General features: G+C 38.7%; 1 pseudogene; it reads right to left on the bottom strand.

Moving 5' to 3' along the window:
• LOC117988761 (microtubule-associated protein futsch-like) overlaps nt 1-5,494 on the bottom strand; it is an 88,790-nt pseudogene extending 83,296 nt beyond the window's left edge.
• Nucleotides 5,495-22,882: the final 17,388 nt, after the last annotated feature.

Below are 22,882 nucleotides of genomic sequence, written 5' to 3'. Positions count from 1 at the left end.
CTATCGAAACTACACACTCGCTTCCCGCTGATCGCCAACTCGTTTAAGTTTCTAGTTCTACTCATTTCTCGTTCATCGTCGGCGGTCGGACCACGGATTAATATCAAAGTTTCTTGTAAGGGACTTCTCGAACTGCGCCCCCTGTGATTCGTTTGATGCCGTTTGTCCATCAAGGGGGGAGGGGGAGGAGACGGGGGGTTCTTCCAAGTTTCAACGCTGCGTATTCCAGTGCGAAGTCGGCATTCCAGCTCTTTGGGAGCCCGACGTCTATCTGGTTTTCAAACTATGTGCCCTTCCCATTGTCTATGTCCGTTAGGTACTCTGGAACTGGATCTCCTATCTCTTCATTCCTGATTTGATCACGTAGAGAAACTCCGAGCATAGCTCTCTCCATCGCCCACTGAGTGACTCTGAGCTTTCGGCCGTTAATCTTATCACGAGAATCAAATAAATTCGCATAGGGATATACGCCCAAAACTATAGATAGATACTTAAATTAGTATAGGATACAAATAAGGCACATAGATAACGTAAGTCGGTCGTTATCAGCAGATGATCTGCTGATGCTGGCGGATTGAGTTGATGATGGCGGGCCGACGTGAGCACAAAAGGTTCACGGGGTCGATCGCGTTCACCACAAGAACATCAATACCGATCTCGAAGTAAGATAAGACATGACGAACGACGCGTTCCGTTCAATATTTTAACGATTTTAACGAACGTGAAATTATAGATTGAGAGAAACTTATTTTCTAAAAATCGCTCCAATTTTCAAATAAGTAACAGAATACATCTACTTACCAAGTTTCAACAGTATAGCTCTTATAGTTTCGGAAAAAAGTGGCTGTGACATGCGGACGGACAGACAGACATGACGAATCTATAAGGGTTCCGTTTTTTGCCATTCGGCTACGAAACTCTAAAAAGGGCTTATGCAAATGGATCAAATCGTTGTACTGTAAACACAATATCATAAGGTATGTATTACATACTAATGTGTTTCTAATACATTATCAAGATCCAGTGTCGAATCCAAAAGAAGTAAAAATGAAAATGAAATGAATACTAAAGGCCTTACTAATAAACTTTGTTTCATCAATCATCATGATCAACCCATCGCCCTCACTAGTCACTACAGAGCACGAGTCTCCTTTCAGAGTGAGAAGGGTTTTGGCCATAGTCTACCACGCTTGCCCTGTGCGAATTGGTAGACTTCGCACACCTTTGAGAACATTATGGAGAACTCTCATGTATGCAGGTTTCCTCACGATGTTTACCGTCACCGTTAAAGCAAGTGATATTTAATGACTAAAAACGCACATAGCTCCGAAAAGTTAGAGGTGCGAGCCCGGGATCGAACCCCCGACCTCCGATCGGAAGGTGGTCGTCCTAACCACTAGGCTATCACAGCTATTTGTTTAGCGAATGAATACTTACACCCCGATTTCTCTCTTTCTTTTAACAGTAATTTGGCATTTGAAATAAGGCGAAGCATTGTGGCTAATTCCGTTGTACACGATCTCTAAACTAAACTAAAATGGCACGTCTAAATCTATTGCTATCCCTTTCATAATGTTGCTTGCGGAAAAGGATAGCACTATATTTAGACCTGTTAATTTAGTTTAGTTTAGAGATTGTGTATAAGAGAATCGGCCCCAATTGTTTAACCAAAATAAGCGTTAAACACGTACTAATAACTCTTAACAGTAATTAGTAAGTTTAAGTACATCAGAAACTCCAGTAACTTGCAGTAGCTATTTCAAAAGTCACTAAACGATGTAATAGTTAGAACAGTCGTTAAAAGTTCTTTCACTGGATTTTTACCACAAATGCGTCACGTAGATCGCACAAAACCGTCCAAAAATTCATAAGCACCGTTAGATTCATTTGCTTTGCATAATATTATTATAATAGGTTCAAACATTTCTCACAATAGGTATAAGATAAGCTATAATTACATTTCGTGTAACCACAAAGTACGCAGTTAGCTCATTTGGTTTGGTACATAGCTAAATACGTCTCATCATTGTACCTGTAAGATTGTTTTTCTTCATTCTGCATGCCTGTTCAGTATTTCAGTGGCAATTTAATTGGATAATCTAAATATGACTGACTGACAGTCACAGCTCAAACCACTGGACAGATTGGGCTGAAATTTGGCATGCAGATATCTATTATGACGTAGACATCCACTAAGAAGGGATTGTTAAAAATTCAACCCCTAATGGGGTGAAATAGGGGTTTGAAATTTGTGTAGTCCACACGGACGAAGTCGCGAGCTACCTAGTTTAGTTATAAAACACGAAATCTAACAAAAAATTGCCTACATCTCAAACCCATCACTAGTCTACTATCTTAGAAGTCTGAGAAGGATTATAGTTAGACCATCGATCGTCAAAAAACGCCATGTGATTTTTCGTTTAAAGAGTTTTAAACGGGTCTTTCAAAGTAATTTCGAAATCATAATTTGTCACTACTAGATGGTATTAATAGACTGGCTAATAGATGGTTATAGTTACTTGAAATTTCGGCACCGAGGATGTATGAACCGTGGCCTAGCGGTCAAAGCACTCTGGACGCAATACCCGGGAGACGCAAAGTTTAAATTCTGCTAGTTTCACATTTTTGCCATGTTTTTAAATTTTAAACATTATTTAGAAGTTTTCTTAAAGGGTATATAAAACACTACGTAATAAAACCCATAAATTGCCCGTTTTCCAAAATAGTTCCTCCAATAAGATCGAACGACAGGGCATATATTTTTATTTTCCATGAACTAACCCCATTTATTTCGTTGCAAACTTTGCCAAAATAAATATTTAAAATGGGTCGATAATGAATTGTAAATGTTGACGAAACAATGCTTCGGTCGCAACTTATACGGGCTTCGAATCTGCACACAATACTCTTTGCAAGTTGCAACCACTGCCCAGTGCCCTGTCACGATCACGACATGCTACATAACTTGCTTTATGCTTACATTTCATCCTTATTGCTTAAGGTGGGTCTACGCTAGGCGAACCGAGCACGAGCCGAACACAATTCGTGTAGTGTGGACCAACTTGCAAGCCTCGAACGAGCGCGCTGTGAGCATTCAGTTCGTGCTCGGCTGCGTTCCGCCTGTTGTCGGAAGTCAGAACACAATATAATAATACAGCTTTTGGAAAGAAATTATCTCACTCTGCTAGTTGTTCCTCCTTTTTTCCTTGATAGAAAGGAAAACCTTTTGAAGGATAACTTCTTACTCTTAGAGAAAAGTCTTGTAAAGAAATTCTCAGGAAGAAGGAGACGGAGAACTATGTGTGATGGTGCGCTGTAGGAAAGTCCTATATCCAGCAGGTGGACATAAGGGGATGATGGTGAAAACACCAGTAAATTTTCTATGTCATACCTATATTAGAAGTCTCCAAGACTTTTCTGACTATTCATAAAAACCCAACCTCAATGTGACCTACCACAAAATTATAACTTATGAGACAGAAGCCTATGTTTCAGATAAAATCGAACACTTAAAATTTGTTAAACACTTTAAAGTCCGATAAGATGAGATAAGATAGTTTATTTACAAAATGTTTAGTGATCATGACGAATTAGTGATCACAATATTACCATCTTAACTCAACGCCAGTTTATGTCTTATTTATTGTTACTGTGGGAGACTGGGACCAATAGTTAATTTAATAGCACAACCAAATTCACTTTCATTAACTTTGCTAGAATTCAGTGTTTCAATAGTTTGTAAAGTGGTTGCATTGTCTTCACAAAATTGATCATCAACTATACGACTAGGTAATTAGGTACTCTTCCTTTAATGGTTTTTAGAAGTGGCCGATGTTATCCAATTAGTAATACGTTTAAGACTCTGGGCCCATGGTCATCGGACACGAAAGCTTTTATAAACGTCGTGTCCCAAAAACTCATCAACGCGTCTGTTGACCAAAGAGCTGGTGCTTATTTCACTCAACGAATAGGCTTTGCCATTCAGCGAGATAATAGCGCCAGTGTATTGAGCACAATGCCCATAAATGACCATTTGGACGGCGTATATTTTTTGTAAATATTTTTTTTTAGTGATAACTGATAAGTTTTTTCCACATGTAATTATTCCTTATTCAATTAAACTTTTTTCATTAACAAATAATAATACATATTACAAAAACGTCAGGCAGGCCAGGTATATAATATAACTACCCGCAAAAATAAAAGTACCGACAACGTATAATCTAAAGCCGGTGTTGTACCTATTTATAACGCTCACATCGTTCCCATAACATTCAACGGCTCCTTCGAGTTATAAACTCCATGAGATATTATCGAAGAAACAATCAGATTTCCGGTTCCCGTGTAATTTGAAGACCAGATGATAAGCTCAGGTTATAATATATGCAAAGGCACGATGAGATCTATCAAAAATATTTGATTAGATAAAACCTGTGGATAAAATAAACCAAATTCTAGAATTTGGTTGATTTTATCTAATCACTTAAAATTTATTTAAGTTTTCACGCGTCATTTTAACTTTTTGTGTCAACTGTTAAGTCAAAAGTACGATTTTAGTTAGTCCTTATTTTAAAGGTGGATCGTACTTTTGATATGACAGTTGTTATAGCTAAAAAGGCGCGGGTTGCTCAGAAGAAACAGGAAGGAGAAAAGTGTCAAAAAACTCGATCCCCATGCCATATACTTAATTGCAAGAAAAGAAAGGTAGATAACAACTAGGTAGTAGATACGGCAGATACAGTCTTATAACCGAGAAACCGTTATTTATTTTTTCATGTAAATAAATACTTTAAATGAAATTAGATCCGAAGTTCCTGTTGAATTAAATCCAATTAAGTAATCTATAAAATGAAATGACTAGCCGTAACATGAGAACATTATGATCGAGACCGAGTAAGCATATTTAAGTAGGTAGCAAGAATAATAAAGAGTAGGTAAGTGCCTACTATTTCAAACAAATCCAAGCTCATAGTCGTACCAAGCGAAGAAAATTACAAAGGAATCGAAATAACATCAAACGTGATGAATATATTGTATACTGTATAATATAGGTAAGTCGTAAGGTGTTTGGTGACTACCACCAGTCAAATTCCATAACACGGGACGAGACCGGCGAATTATTTAAATAACATTAATGTGACTCACCTGATCGCCGGTCCAGCTCTGGTCTAACACGAAGATAACATTTGCGACTTCACTCTTCCAATGCACTGTCCGTGGATTATTTATCAGTTTTCACCTTATTATGTTAATTTGCTAAATCAGTTAATTAAGCTCACATGTGTTATTGCGAAGCGGTTAGTTTAAGATTAAATAATAATTTAAGTGTAAAGTTATTCGCGGAATGTTCGCGGATTCGTTTCGTTCGTGTCCGCCGCTCTCGTGCACTTTTTGGGGTCACTCGGGGTCGGGTCGGATGGGTTTTGTATTGTTTTGGAGCAGTCGGTACGTGCGGCGCGTATGGCGTCCGAGCGATCACTAGCGCCTGCGGCAGGCTGCTTCGCTGGGATGCGCCGGCGCACCCACCTCCCTTTCCCGCAGGCTTTCGTGCCCCGAGATAAAACTTATCACGTTCCGAGAAAAGCAACTCGATGCTACGCTCGCACGATGCACTAGTGATGTTATGATACTCTCTACCCAATCGAAGTCGGGTTCGAAATGTCAGTTGACATTTAAAACAAAAGTTAAGGTCAAGGTTATAATATTTTATTACTGCTGTTCTTCATTACTTAACATTTTATTTTTTATGATTCTTGTCTTTCTTGTATGTGTTGTGAATTTTGGGTTAACAAACTTTTTTAACACTACCCCCAATATTTTTCTTTCGTGGATGATTAAATAATACTGTAAGCTTCCTAACTATTTGATTTTGATTTCTGACACTATGTAGGTACCTCCGTGAGCTACATAGGTATAGGAGAGTATAAATAAACTAAGCGGTGAATGAGAAGCTAGTGTGACGGATTTATGGTATTAATGTTTATGATGGCACAGGCAATAGCATAAATTATGTTCGACCTGGAGCTAGAGGCTGGAGCGATCATGGATCATGGAGCAAGCACCCTTAATTATTCGTAGACCGATTAATTTGTAGTCGAAAGTTCAATCCTTTAGAATCGTATGTGAACATCGATGTATGTGAAGGGGCGACCCTACTTCGAACCGCATACATATCCAATTAGCCTAAGTGTGTTATTTATTTGAGACGATTGTTTTTTTATTTACAATGTTACCGTTAAGAGCCCTGGGTGCTATATGTTATGCTTTGACAGACGATTGCTGTTTAACTAGGTATATGGTACGTTCAAATTTCAAGTACCTAGTTAAAATCGTGGATGTACAGGTTAGTAACTGCTCAACTGGTGGGATGTTCGCCCGTGGCTAGGTGGTGGTGGTGGACAAGGTGACTGACTGACTGACTGACTGATCTATCAATGCACAGCTCAAACTACTGGACGTATCGGGCTGAAATTTGACATGCAGATAGCTATTATCACGTAGGCATCCGCTAATAAAGGATTTTTAAAAATTCAACCCCTAAGGGCATGAAATAGGGGGTTGAAATTTGCATAGTCCACGCGGACGAAGTCGCGAGCATAAGCAAGTGTTCTAGCCGTGTACCTACAGAACCCGACTAGGCCATGGTCCATGCGAGTTGTCAAGGATGCTGTGATGAGACTATTTCCAGATAACATCTTGTAGTTGAAACAGAATACATTAACTATCTTATAGGAGAATACTTGCCAAGGTTTTCTTTTACATTTACATGACGCATTGTACGTAAATTTAATTAATCTATGATGTCAGTTAAAGATTCTACAATCTGCTTCTACACATAGTCATCATCATCATCAACCAGTTGCCGTCTCACTACTGAGGACGGCTCTCCTCTTAGAAAGCTAGCTTAGTCTATCACTTCCAACTTCACCATCACACAGACTTTCTTAGGGTGAGATCTATAGAGCGCACTCTGACTTAACTTAGAGTTAAGACAGAGTTAAAAGAGACATTTTAGCTGTCTCGTTTTAACTCAATCTTAAGTCTGAGCAAAGTCAAAGTGCGCTCTATAGATCTCAGCCGAGCTAGCTCGCCGAGCTAGTGCGGTGAGTTGCGGTGCGTTTTAAAATCCGCAAAATTGAATTTTAATCTATCAATATCCGGTGGAAACTTAGCTTTAACTTTGCTGCCTAAATAGTTCTATGGTTCACAGGTTTTACAAAAAAAGAAGGAACGGATATTTTCCGTGGTGCGAGATAGCTCTTATCTTTGAGAACATTATGGAGAACTCTCAGGCATGCAGGTTTCCTCACAATGTTTTCCTTCACCGTTAAAGCAAGTGATACTCTATTGTTTAAAACGCACATAGCCCGAAAAGTTAGAGCTGCGCGTGCCCGGGATCGAACCTCGGACCCTTCGACTAGGACGCCGATGTCTTAACCAGTAGGTTATCACCGCTTATTGTACTTTAGCTTATGCTCGCGACTTCGTCCGCGTGGACTACACAAATTTCAAACCCCTATTTTACCCCTTAGGGGTTGAATTTTCAAAAATCTCAACACGCTTCAAGAATACACTCTTCAAATTTCATGTCATTAGGACCAGCGGTTTAGGCTGTACGTTGATATATATGTCAGTCAGTCAGTCAATCAGTCAGTCAGTCAGGACTTTGAATTTTATATATATAGATATATAGCATATATATAACAGCTGTGATAGCCTAATGGTTAGGACGTCCGCCTTCTAATCGGAGGTCGGGGGTTCGATCCCCGGCACGCACCTCTTAACTTTTCGGAGTTATGTGCGTTTTAAGTAATTAAATGTCACTTGCTTGAACGGTGAAGGAAAACATCGTGAGGAAACCTGCATACCTGAGAGTTCTCCATAATGTTCTCAAAGGTGTGTGAAGTCTACCAATCCGCACATGGCCAGCGTGGTAGACTATGGCCAAACCCTTCTCACTCTGAGAGGAGACCCGTGCTCTGTAGTGAGCCGGCGATGGGTTGATCATGATGATGATGAGATATATGGATTTAGTACATATTACTACACCACAGTTTTACGATGTTACTTTCTTTTTTAATGTTTTTGAAATTGCAGTTTGGAAGTTTGTTAACTGTTGTTAACAAATTAACTAACTTAATAACATGACTAACTGTAAGGAGTGCAGTTATCTACAGAATGTCAACATTCGCTCCAATTACATCGGCCTAAAATATAACGTAATTAAAGTGATAAAAGTCACAAAAATGTTAATTTAAAAAATTGAGGCGATATTAATTTCGATAAAAAACTTAATTTACTTTTAGTAATAAGCCTTCATAAATTGAAATTTTATTACTGTAAAATTCAGAAAGCGGCCTAGTAGGTACGTACCTACTAAAGGTCCTTTCAGATAGAATGGAAAGAAAGAAAGAAAGAAAAGACGTTTATTTAGAAAACTGTGCCCCATCTTATAACTAAGAGCAACACATCACATCTTATAACTAAGAGCTGGTTATTCCGCGCTTCAAGCAAAAGAAGCGCCGGAACAAACTGTCATGTGTGGCACAACCCGAAAAAGGGTCCCAGCTTTGCATTATGCTGTATGCCTTGTTGCGCAAGAACATACAGCGCTGATTATTTATTTCAAATTAAATAAAAACTCACTCCCTTCTCACTCTGAGAGGAGACCCGTGCTCTGTAGTGAGCCGGCGATGGGTTGATCATGATGATGATGAAATATAAACTAGCAGCGCCCGCAGCTAGGTCCGCGTGGTTATAATATGTTTTTTCAAAAATGCACTGGGAACTCTTTTAATTTAAAGGGGTAAAAAGTGCCGATGTTGAAGCTATCTCTGTAAAGAAATTTCGTCAAAAGAGATTGCCCATTTTCTTAGGAGCTTTGGGCCCCCCCTAATATAATTGTTATGTCACCATGGTTTTAATTTTATTTTGTAGACAAATAATTAACTCTTTATATTCTGCAAACGATTTCTATTTATTCACCCTGGTTATAAAGAAATCTTATTTTTTATATTGGTGATATTGAGGTTATATTTAATTAATACTTCTTCAAAATAAATGCATGCTTACGATTCTAACTGTAATTGTGTATATTTTCAATAATAGAGTGAAAAAAAGTCGTTATAAAACATAATCGTAAAAAAATAACATATTTAAAAAAAAAATATTTTAAGTTTTGACACGACGACGCCACAAAAGAGGGCCCGTTCACGGGCGATCTCCTTTAAACCCATGCGAACGAAGTCGCGGGCATTAGCTAGTAATTTATAACAATCATATAGCTTACGCGTAGTAGGTCCTTACTCCTTAGTTTGACTTTTTAATTTCTTTTATAGTCTTTAGATTCTTTAGTAAGTAGGCAAATTGTAATATCGGTGACGCGACGATCAATTTTTAGAAAATGCTTTTCCCTGACCCTAGCGATAACCATCGAAAATGAAACCTTCCGTTTTCGCGTAAGTAGGCAGCAACCACTGTGTCAGAGGATGTTAATTAAAAGACAACCTTTGTAGATGTAAGGAAAACTGTATTTAAAAATATAAATGTGTCGAACGTCTCGGCGGCGCCGCCATTGGTCCGAGGTCGATGATTATATGATTCATGCTGCGCTTGCGCCGTTTATCTTGTGTTGGTCCTTATGAATATTAAGGAGAACGCACACTGTCGGGAGACTCCCAAGAAATACAATTTTTTTTAGTCATACTAATCTAAGTACATACTTCCATACTAATATTATAAATGTGAAAGTGTGACTGTCTGTCTTCTAGCTTTTCACGGCCCAACAGTTTAACCGATTTTGATGAAATTTGGTATAGAGTTGGCTTACATTCCGGGGAAGGACATAGGCTACGTTTTATCCCGGAAAATTAAACAGTTCCCACGAGATTTTTAAAAACCTAAATCCATGCGGACGAAGTCGCAGACATCAGCTAGTTTTCAATTTTTTCAAAAATTCATTGTGTGTGCCTAAAGCAGCACAAATCTTGTGTCTCGACTCTCGAGGTACAGGTCTATAGTATAGGATCATCTTTGTTGAATAATAATAAAATTAAATGTTGACTTGAATTTGAATACTAAGTAATAGTTAGTCAATAAAGTCGGTTAAGTTAGGATTTAATTATCTTGATCTTGAGGGGTCATGGTAAGCCAGCCATTGAATGTGGTGATTTCTTTTTTTACATTCAGTAACATTCTAGGTAACATACTAACATACGTTTCTAAGTTTTTCTGCGACCTGGCAGGTAAAGTTAATTAGTTTTTTACCGGATTTTTCTTAGTAGAATCTGCTTTCCTGTAGTCACTACAAACTTTTTTTGTTCACTAAGTATAAGCGCACGCTTGACCACGATCACGCATGATGGGAAGTGATGACGTGGCCTAAGATGAGACGCGTCTGTTTAGAAGTAAGTTGTCTATTTACTCTTGGTACAGACAGACAGACAGACAGAGTACGAAGTGATCCTATAAGGGTTCCTTCTTTTCTTTTGAGTTACGGACTACGGAACCCTAAAAATAGTATTTACACAATAACCTCATTCAATAAAAAATTTGCCGTTTTTAGGGTTCCGTACCTCAAAAGGAAAAACGGAACTCTTATAGGATCACTTTGTTGTCTGTCTGTCTGTCTGTCCGTCTGTATAATTATATGGTAAGAAACCTACAGGGTACTTCCCGTTGACCTAGAATCATGAAATTTGGTAGGTAGATCTTATAGCAGACATTAGGAGAAAAATCTGAACATCGTGAAAAATTAAAATGTGTTCATGAACAAATCAATATTTGTCTATTTTCGACTCTCAAAGTAAGATTGCTATATCAAGTTTGATACCATATGAAAGGGCTTCACCTGTGTATTTTAAAACAGATTTTTATTTATTTTTATGCATCATAGTTTTTGATTTATCGTGCAAATAGTCGATAAAATAAGATTGTAGTACGGAATCCTCAGTGCGCGAGTTTGACTCGCACTTGGGCGGTTGTTTTAAATAGGTACTAATACAATTATTATGAAATATATTTTCGGTAATCTGGTTTGCTCGTTTAGGACTTAACTGTGAACACCCAATTAATGTTGAACATATCCGTCCTCAATCAGCTGACGTGTCAATACATTTTGCATACAGCTCGAGACCTCGGCTACGGACTCCGGGGGCGACCGAACAAGGCCAACAAAATGCATACCCGTCTCCATTGAGTTAAATGTGATAGAAGAACAATCAGGCGTCAAAAAGCGCCGTATTCTGTTGACGGAGGAAAATCTTCTGGGATCACAAAGGCTAAATGTATGGAAAAGCCTGGGCCGCCCGAGCGCAAATTTGTTGCACGCTTTTTATAAATATTTACATTTAAAATTCGAGCACACTCTGTTACCATAAAATAATACCGTCCCTAAGTGTAAACGTTGAACGTAAATACAAAATTTTATTGAAATTGGTTGTATATCAATCGTTTAAAAAATGCGCATTTTGGGGAAACTTCGTGTTTTTCATGTATCGAGCCAAATTGTGCCAATCGTGTTTTGGCTTTCGTAATTCACTAAAGAATATCTTTAATTTTTATAATAAAAAAATAAATAAACTTTGTAGTTTTTGAGCCCAAAACTTGATTCTTTGAAAATCCGAAATGTATATTTTGAGACGCATTGCGCCTTAAAATATCTGTAGGTTGATTCTGGGAAACCTGCATAAATCACTATTACAATCGCAATAGGCTACTTGACAATTTTTTTAAGTTGGTCTTAAATGGTTAATATTTGTCCTATTATATCAAAAAAATTAACATTATATTTTTTTGCGCCCTAAAAACCGTAAAACTTTAATTTAAAAAAATATTTTTCTTAGACAGGTGAAAACACTGTCGGCCATGTTTGGCCGATAGATTATCTGTGCTCTGACGTCATGCATTTGTAAACAACAGTATATCTGTGCTCTGACGTCATGCATTTGTAAACAACAGTATAACCCTGTGGTTATACTGTTGTTTACAAATGCATGACGTCAGAGCACAGATAATCTATCGGCCAAACATGGCCGACAGTGTTTTCACCTGTCTAAGAAAAATATTTTTTTAAATTAAAGTTTTACGGTTTTTAGGGCGCAAAAAAATATAGTGTTAATTTTTTTGATATAATAGGACAAATATTAACCATTTAAGACCAACTTAAAAAAATTGTCAAGTAGCCTATTATTGTTGTTGCGATTCACTGAATGTATGGTATTCTTGTTGCAACAATGCATTGTAGGTTGTAGCCCATAGTGAGCGATTGTCAGCAAAGTCCAAGCACCTCTGTTTGCGATTATCACACTGTAGATGTCATTTTACCGTAATCGAGTCCCGATCTCTTTAGAGAGAGATCGGGTTATATGGGTTTTCTGCCCATTATGACCCCCCTCGGTGGCCATCCTCAGCCATCTGGGAACTCGCGCCGGTGTCTCTCTTGCACGACGCCCATTGGGCTCATCCTGGAAGATGTACTCCCCTGGCCTCATGCACCTTACATGTACTAACGTGAAAACAGACAAATCTGTATATGATACAACATGCAGCATGCGATATGCACCGCGCCATGTTTTGACGGATTATAGCCAATCAAGCTTTAGCTTTCTTGTATATCATGAAATTCCGCAAAGTAATGCCTGTTTCTATCCAACATATTATAAAATTGATTATTTTGGAGAGTGTTTTGGGGACATCACACCCTCTAGTAAAATGGTAACTCTATATCCTTCTCTCTGCATGACGTGGTGATGACGTCATTATCTGTATCACAATCGATCATACAATGTCTTCGAATGGGTTTGGAATACCAGCATTCGCTATTGTCTGAACTAACTGACAGACCTATGTTTTTTGTAAAACCTTGTTAAAATTAAGAAAGGCCTTTAAATAAATCACAATGAAAATATCGATGATCTTATGAGTCTCGTGAGCGTGCGCAAGGTGATACAGGGTGCGTGGGCGCAGTGACGTCACGCGACCACCCTATATAAGGTAATCTCCTTCGCGAGTAATTATCGTGTGTCAATACTATTATATTGTGTACACTACAGTACGTATATTGGTAATGATGTAACCTTTGCATTTTTGCAAAAATAAAGAATAAAGCATGAAGAAAAGCTATGGTTTCGTCAACCTGCAATTTTGGGCGAAGCTTTCCACAACCGTAGATCGCTTTCACTACCCACATCCATACTAATATTATAAATGCGAAAGTGTGTCTGTCTGTCTGTCTGTCTGCTTGCTTTTCACGGCGCAACCGTTCCACCGATTTTGATGAAATTTGGTACAGAGTTACCTTACATCCCGGGGAAGGACGTAGGCTACTGTTTATCCTGGAAAATTAACGAGTTCCCACGGGATTTTTAAAAACCTAAATCCATGCGGACGAAGTCGCGGGCATCCTCTAGTTATTTATATTTTTATATTTTATTTATATTTATACCTAAAATTCGAGTGTTTGCTTGTTAGTTTGTCCTTCAATCACGTGTCAACAAAGCAACGGATCAAATATTACGATATTTTGCATGGGTGTAGTCAGTGGCGTGCACAGGAGTTCAAGCCAGGGTATGCATTTAGGTATGAACTTATTTTACGGCAGGTTATAATGAAAAATAAGCATTTATTTATTACAATGAGGGTAAGCAGTGCGTGTATGCCTCTATGAGCTGCACGCCACTGGGTGTAGTTAACGAGCAGAGTGATTCGTTAGTGTCCAACACTGAATGATAGTCATCGAGCTCATCCACAAAATCCACGCGGACCAAGTTGCGGGCACCAACGAATATAAAATAAAAGCGCGAGAAATTTTGGCTGAGAAGAACAGGATAGCTTCACACCCTGTGCTTCTCTTTCTGAACTAAGATACAATACATAATCGGCTAATTGTCCGGTTTGACATGTGGCGGTTACCACAATAGAAACTAGATGGCGCTGTTCAATCGATGACGTAGTCCCGAACAAATGTACCGCCGATAGTAATCGCACTAACGGAGTTTTCTGCAATTGGACTATATATAGAAGTTTCAAGACATAACCGTCGGCCCAGCTGGCGCTACCGAGCACAACCAACCGTTCGGTGGGAGATCTCCCCTTTGGTACGGTCGAGCCTGCACACCGCTCCCGTACAGACACATGGCTCGTTTCGCATATTCGTCTCTACATCTCTGGTGAAAAAGCGACCTTACAGCTATATAGAGAGAAGGCGTAAAGCTTGGTATGAAGAGGCTTTTTGCTATATTAATTAAGTAGGTAGAGAATAGAAATATAAGCATACAAATGTGCTTTCAATTCATTTAAGTCTTCCTTGAAATTAAAATGGGTCGGCGCGTGTGCACTTTAATGGGAAACGTCGCGCGTCGTGCGCACGATACACAAGTCGTACCAGTAGACAATAATAGTATCGCTATAAGTAGGTACTTAGTATTATGTACGTTGCATATGCACGACACTTGTGCAAGTGCATATTAATGGTACCACTACTCTATTTACCTAAGTGCTTAACACATTTTTAATATCTACTTAGGCTTTAAAAGAAAGTGATAAAGCTCAGATCGTTAGCAGGGTAGTAGGTAGGTCCTATAACCTAGAAAGTGATGCTCATATAAAACTTGCATGTACTCAAATTGAAACAATCTACACTATTATTATAAATACGAAAGTGTGTCTGTCTGCAAGCTTTTCACGGCCCAAAAATTTAACCGATTTTGATGAAACTTGGTAGGTACAGAGTTAGCTTACATCCCGGTGAAGGATATAGGCTATTTTTTCCCCGGAAAAAGAGTTCCCACGAGATTTTTATAAACCTAAATCCACGCGAATGAAGTTGCAGGCATAAGCTAGTAAGGTATTTAAGTATTGATGGTGTCAATCCCTATAAATCAGATCAAATCTTCAGTTACATAATAAATCATTTAAATCTTGGTTAATCGATAAAAATAATTTACGTGGGAACAAAAAAGATCTTCGACATATTTTTTACGAAGTCGTTAAATGAAAATAAAACATCAAAGTTGCATTATTAATTAAACAATATTTTTTGCGAAAGCTCTCGAATAAAGCCTTCTGTACAATACGCGTCAAAAGTTGACGCGTGAAGAGTTTTGTAGAGCTTACATTGCGTGGCAAATCAAATCGTAATGAATAGGTAATCTTCAAAAACCTTACAACCGAAATTAATCAGTCCTACTTATATCCTGTAATCCGTCGGTAGGTTATTTAGAAACGATGTATAATAGTCAAAAATTATATGGTCAAATTACGAACTTTCATACAAACTTTCAACCCATATTTTAACCTCTTCTCTAAAACATTGTGTTTTTTCATTTTTAACCGAAACCGAAAGCCAACCTACCAATTTTAATAATAAAACTAAACTTGAAAAATGACGTACCTTCGATTTGCTTATCAAGGGGTGGAATCCCAAAAATCCGTTCTAAAGTGAGTACCTCACATCATAAAAAGAACCTAAGTACTTACTTACTATCCAATTTTCAAGTTTGTAACTCCAGCGGCTGACTGTGTAAGATCAGTCAGCCATTTTACAAGACGTTTTTTATAGACTAGATTTCAATTTTCAACCTAAGCTTTCGATTGCCGAGGCGACCCGCGAAAGCCCGTTGATAAAACTTGTCGTGTCTAAAAAAGCTTAAAAAGCTGAATGAATCAATATACGCGGGCGTAATCTTGGCAGATGATGGATGCTCAGCAGAATAGCCCATTGTATTTGATCCTCTAATGGCGGAGTTAATTGCTAGAAATTGCAGATGTAAGTATTCATGGAAAGTACTACGCCACGAACGAACGAATGGTTAGGTATTCATTTATCATTGCAAACATTTTAGGAACGTTACTCAAAATCGTGGACTAGACTGGAATCATCATCATCATCATGATCAAACCATTTTTTTTTTTTAAATTCACTATAGGTGTACGCTTGACCATGGGACGCGTTTACCTAGAAGATGCCTATTCACTCTTGTTTTAAAGATACCCGGGTTGTAATTGGTAGGAAACACATATCGCCGAAGAGTATTCCAAACCTTAGCCATACGTATGAGGAATGATGACGCAAAACGTTTCGTGCGTGTAGATGGAATGTCGACAAACCCATCGCCGGCTCACTACAGAACACGGGTCTCCTCTTAGAGTGAAAAGGGTTTTTGGCCGTAGTCTACCACGCTGGCCATGTGAGGATTGGTAGACTTAACACACCTCTGAGAACTTTATGGAGAACTCTCAGGCATGCAGGTTTCTTCACGATGTTTTCCTTCACCGTTAAAGCAAGTGACATTTAATTACATAAACCGCACATAACTCCGAAAAGTTAGAGGTGCGTGCCCGGGATCGAACCCCCGACCTCCGATTAGAAGGCGGACGTCCTAACCACTAGGCTATCATAGCTTAGACTTGAATATATTATCTCAAATCTTGACTTTCAAATGACTTATCATCGATGATAATGGAGTACAAAACGGTCCTGATCAAAACACTTTCAACACTTTGAACTAATTTCCAAGCAAAACCACCAAAAACACCAAAAAATTGTGTCCAAACCGTGAAAACCATTTGATGCTTCTCCTGTAAAATTTGTGACTTTGTTCGACAGCTTCTTTTAGAATAGAATGGAATAGAATCGATTTTTATTCAAATGAACTTTTGCAAGTGCTTTTGAATCGTCAAAAGAATTTACCACTGCCCGGTTCAAAAGAGTTTCTCAATGTTACGTACTTAGGTACCATAAAACACAATGTCATCACCGGCTCACTAATGGGCGCGGGTCTCCTCTTAATGAGAAGGGTTTGACCATAGTCCACCATGCTGGGCAAGTGCGGATTGGCAGACACACAACCTTGAGATCATAATGAAAAACTCTCAGGCATGCAGGTTTCCTTACGATGTTTTCCATCACCGCTAAAACAAGTGGTATTTAATTTAATAAAACACTCGTATAACTCTGAAAAGTTAGAAGTGTGTGCCGAGGATCGAACCCCCGACCTCTCGAATAGGAGGGGACCGTCATACCACTTATTTCAAGTTAAATAATACATGGATTTAAGTACGAGTATAAATAAGCCCTTTGCCTTCAAAGTAAAACGAGATAGTTCACTTATAAGTGTACCTATAACCTCAGTGACCTACATTTTGGGTGAGTAATGCGTCTGCGCATCAAGGGTAGCCGGTTCGACAATTGTGACTGAGGACACACTTCATTGTCCTTTCTGACTTTTTTTTTTTTAGTTTAAGGTAATATTCCAACACCAGTTACAATCGTACAATGTACCTATAAGGCTCATCAGACATTATTTCAACCTATTGTATGTATTCTGTTAAATAAATAATTCATTCCTACATTCACTCATTCATTTATTTATTCATTCTTTTTTTTTAATTACATAAATTTTATAAAAAACTAGCTTATGCCCGCGACTTCGTCCGCGTGGACTACACAAATTTCAAACCCCTATTTCACCCCCTTAGGGATTGAATTTTCAAAAATCCTTTCTTAGCGGATGCCTACGTCATAATAGCTATCTGCATGCCAAATTTCAGCCTGATCTGTCCAGTAGTTTGGGCTGTGCGTTGATAGATCAGTCAGTCAGTCAGTCAGTCAGTCACCTTTTCCTTTTATATATATAGATTGTTTCTGCAAATAAATCTTAAAAATGTACGAATGATTGCATATTGGAAGCAATCAGCTTTGCCTTCAGTGGCTAACTAATCTGAGTCCATAGCCTTCTAATTATAAATTCCCGTGCCAAGAATCGAATCCGGGACCTCCCACTTATAAGACCACAGCGCTAACCACTGCGCCACGGAGGGCGTCAAAATATTTGAATTTAAACTCCTATTCCTTTGATTTAAGTGAGTGTGTCCACTGACAGGTACTTATAATGGGTTCGATTTCTGGTTGCGGTCAGTGTTATGTTACAGATTGCAGCGAGAACTTTACACGCAGCTTGCAACACTGCACCGCGCACCGCGCACCGGCGCTTGCGCAAATCAAGTTTTTTTTTTTTTTTTTTTTTAAAGAATATTAGCCATATTAAATGACTAATATTCCCCTTTCCTCTCCAATTAAGCGTCAGGCTTGTGCTAGGAGTAGGCACGACAATAGTGCAACGGGCGGGGTTTGAACCGTCGACCTTTCGGTTTTCAGTCCACTCCTATACCGGTTGAGCTATTGAGGCTCTGCTGACTACCTAAATTACCACCGCAAGTTAAATGTACGTGCAAGAAAAATTAGAAGTACGTGCCTGGGATTCAAAACCTAGACCGGAGTCTGGCATTCCGACGTTTTAACCCACTCTCTAGTCCGTGTCTTATAACCACTAGGCTATCACCGCTTTTTTTAAGAATGCTATGAGGTTTTTATATTCATTAGTAGCTGATGCCCTCGACTTCGTTCGCGTGGGTTTGGTTTTTGAAAATCCCGTGGGAACTCTTTAATTTTCCGGGATAAAAAGTAGCCTATGTCACTCTCCAGGTCTTTGACTATACCCATGCAAAAAAATCACGCCGACCCATTGCTCCGTTGAGACGTGATTCAAGGACAAACCAACAATCCAATAAACCAACAACCAAACACACTTTCGCATTTATAGGGGTAGTGATAGGCATACGCTTGACCACGATCACACCTGATGGTAAGTATTAATGTGACCTACCTAACATGGGACGCGTTTACCTAGAAATAGATTGATTTGGTCTTTATAAATATTATTAGCCAAACCTACGATTATAATACCTGCAATACAATTGGGAGTTTGATCTTTCAAATCCCTCAGTGGTCAATAAATCACTTTCTACTTGTCTCAAGTGTCAAAAGAGCGAGAGTCAACTCTACAAGATGACGGATCACGACAGGCTGACAAATGACCGTGTGACGCGATGATGGGTCATCTCTACGTGCCGACTGATCTGCTATTTACACAAGCTAGTAATGAAAATAAAGATAGGCAGCCTGACAGAATATACCTGGCAATATTACTTTTAAGATACGGGCGTTTCTAGTTAAGGGGCCAGGATTCCACAGTCCGCCACGCCTGGCCCAGTGAGGATTGGCAGACATCACACACCTTTGAAAACATTATGGAGAACAGAGGCGTCTTTACCTATGGTGCAGGGTGTGCGGCGCACACGGGCGCCCTCTATTGCGACACCTCCAAAGATGCGTCGATGCCGGCGCTCTCAAAGACCCTGTGCTCGTGTTATGGCCAACGCCGTCATCATTTAAAATTGCACCATTTGCATCCGAATTTCCGTTTGAAAATATAACTGTTAGTAGTCCATTTTGATCCTGCTCCTACTAGACTAGAGGGCGCCAGGGTACTGGTTGCACACGGGCGCCACAAGGGCTAGAGACGCCTCTGTGGAGAACTCACAGGCATGCCGGTTTCCTCACGATGTTTTCTTTCACCGTTAAAACAACTTAAAAGTAAAGTTAAAGTACTTAACTAACACTATTTTGAAGCTATGGGAATTTTAAGCAAGCCTAGGTGTTTCAGAGTTAGATAGATGGTTCCGAATTCCAACCATATGGTCAGATCAGTTTGGTCATGAAATTAAGTCGAATTTTATTATTATTATACTTAGTGTTAACCTACAATCTGTATCCGAAGGTTAAACCTATTTATAAAGTGCAATGTGTCAGCAATATAATTAACTAGCTGATACCCGCGACTTCGTATGCGTGGATTTAGGTTTTTAAAAACCCCGTACAAACTTTTTGACTTCCCGGGATAAAAAGTAGCCTATGCCACTCTCCAGGTCTTAAACTATACCCATGAAAAAAATCACGTTGATCCGTTGTTCAGTTGCGACGTGATTGAAGGATAAACCAACAAACAAACACACTTTAAAGACTTTGAGAGTGACAAAAATTTTATCCAGGAAAATCAAAGTGTTCCCACGGGATTTTTAGAAACCTAAATCCACGCGAATAAAGTCGCGGGCTTCAGCTAGTATTAAATAAACTACACGTGTAAAACTTCTTGAATCACTCTATCTATTAATGAAAATCGCAAAAAAATGCCTAGTTTATAAGATTTAAAAGCGCACAGCACAGAGGGACAGACGGACGGTGGGAAGCGACTTTGTTTTATACTATTTAGAGATAAATAGGTTGGTAAACTTGAATTCTAAGGAATAATTTTAATTGCAAATCATCAAAAACAGGTCATGGTTGGTGACGTCGCATCCATTGCTTGTAGAAAACAAGATTTTCCTCGAAGCCTGCGCTCGTCCTGATATGGTGATGGCTGGTTTTTTTTTTTTAATTCAGATAGGTACAAGTTAGCCCTTGACTGCAATCTCACCTCGTGGTAAGTGACGATGTAGTCTAAGATGGAAGCGGGCTAACCTGGAAGGGTATGGCAGTTTTTAATAAACCCATGCCCCTTTGGTTTCTACACGGCATCGTACCGGAACGCTAAATCGCTTGGCGGCACGGCTTTGCCGGAGGGTGGTAACTAGCCACGGCCGAAGCCTCCCACCAGACCAGACCAGAAATTTAGAAATTATAAACTTGCAAATCCCTGCCAGGAATCGAACCCGGGACCTCCCACTAATAAGACCACAGCGCTTACCACTGCGCCAGGGAGGTCGTCATGGTGGCACCGATATGGTGCTCATTGCTAATTATTCTGCTATTCACAGTTCAGACGACGCCCGCGACTTATCGTCCGCGTGGATTTAGGTTTTTTAAAAATCCCGTGGGAACTCGTTGATTTTCCGGGATAAAAAGAAGCATATGTCCTTCCCCGGGATGTAAGCTAACTATGTACCAAATTTCATTAAAATCGGTTAAACTGTTGGGCCGTGAAAAGCTAGCAGACAGACAGACACACTTTCGTATTTATAATATTAGTATGGAATTGGATATGGTATGGTATGGGTACGAGAATTAACCATCGATATAAATAACAAGATATGCCCAAGCAAACGAAATTTTTCACGGTTTTGGAAGCAAATAAATCAGCGCCACCTCTTAGATACTAATGAATGACCCGTTTGAAATCTAGACGTCACTGAGGTTGCATAATGCACCACTGAGTCGGTGCCATTTTGTTTGTTCAATGGCCCTGGTCCATACGAAGTAGTATATAATGTCAATGGGACTCTTCAATTAAATTAAACGGGAATTAACTCATTTCAATTTTCAGAACTATAGTAGGTAACTAGGTTCCTACTGATATTTTATTACTGTAAGGCATTTTAGTAAAACAGTAAAAATAGGTACCTTAAAATTTAAATAGGCATGGATAAAATGAAAGAGGAAATTTTACGTAGGAATCAGAGGTATTTTGGATCATTCATAAAAATATCTTGTATCATAAATGGATACGAGTGGGCAATTTGGAGCGCGATTTTGGTATACTTACCTGCCTACTTAGATGTCAGATTATGACACATTAGGTACCTACATGGTACCTACTGATTTAATCAGTGTCTAAAACCTGCATCAATCATTATTACAATCTCAATTGTTGATTGGTTGAATTTGTCCGATTTTGTTGCAACAATGCATTGTAGCCAATAGTGAGCGAGCGTTAACCAATCAGAGATGATTGCGATCGTGACATTGTAGCTCTCATTCTCCCGCAATCGCGCAGCAGAAGTCAGGACTGCATGCCATATTTCAGCCAGATCCGTCCAGTAGTTTGAACTTTGCGTTGATAGATCAGTCAGTCAGCTTTTCCTTTTATTTTTATATATTTGGATTGGAATGTAGTTATACGGGATCTGCAAATGTTGTCGTTTATAGCTCTATGATGTAAACCCAGCAAGATCTGGGGACGCACCATTCAAATGCTGCTTTCCTCATACATAAGATACCTTTGCACTCGCGGCAAGTCGTGTCCTATTACAATTTCAAAGGTTGTATATTTCTTAAAATGTAACTACATGTATCTTAAAAGTCATACCTATATGTTTTATACCGAGTTAGTTATGTACCTACAATTAAATTACATAGTTTGTACATAATAATACAATAATTCAGAATCGACGTTTATTTTGTCTATGGTGATTTGGTGAGTTAATTAAATTTTATTGTAAAAACCGGTCAAGTGCGAGTTAGACTCGCAAAGGATTGTATTACACTTCCATACCATCATACAATATTATACAGGGTGTAACCAGAACCTAATCCAAGAATCTTGTACCTATATCAAATATTTGAAAAGAGCAACCGCCGAGTTTCTTGCTGGTTCTTCTCGGTATGAGAGGCATTCCGAACCAGTGGTAGATGCGTCCAACTATTCGTAAGTACTTGTAAAAGTGTATTCGAATAAAAAAGATTTTTATTTATTTATTTATTAGAACGGTAGCAAAAACTTAACATTATTATTAGAACACCTACTTATTTTTTTATTTACTTATTATACTTACTTTTATTTTTAGGGTTCCGTACCTCAAAAGGAAAAACGGAACCCTTATAGGATCACTTTGTTGTCTGTCTGTTTGTCTGTCTATCTGTCTGTCTGTCAAGAAACCTACAGGGTACTTCCCGTTGACCTAGAATCATGAAATTTGGCAGGTAGGTGGGTCTTATAGCTGGCTTTAGGGGGAAAATCTGAAAACCGTGAATTTAGGGCTAGATCACACAAAAAAAATTAAATTGTGGTCATTATTATTATTATTATTATTATTATTATTATTATTTATTATTTAATTAGAACGGCCATAAAGCCAATTACACTAATTAAACTACGAGTACAAACTAACATAAACATACTTACAAAAATTGTCAAAATTATAAATTTTAAAAAGCAAAATTATAAACTTTCACAAAAGTGCAAGATCTGACCCATGAGGTCAGCCCATTTGTCAGCAAATATGTCACAGCGAGTCATGAACTAATAATTAGTATTTTCAATATTCG

The sequence above is a fragment of the Maniola hyperantus genome, chromosome 15 (genome assembly GCF_902806685.2).
Source record: "Maniola hyperantus chromosome 15, iAphHyp1.2, whole genome shotgun sequence".
Classification (NCBI taxonomy): Eukaryota; Metazoa; Arthropoda; class Insecta; order Lepidoptera; family Nymphalidae; genus Maniola; species Maniola hyperantus.
The sequence above is the reverse complement of the archived record's forward strand: the minus strand, read 5'-3'. Positions and strand labels throughout refer to the sequence as shown.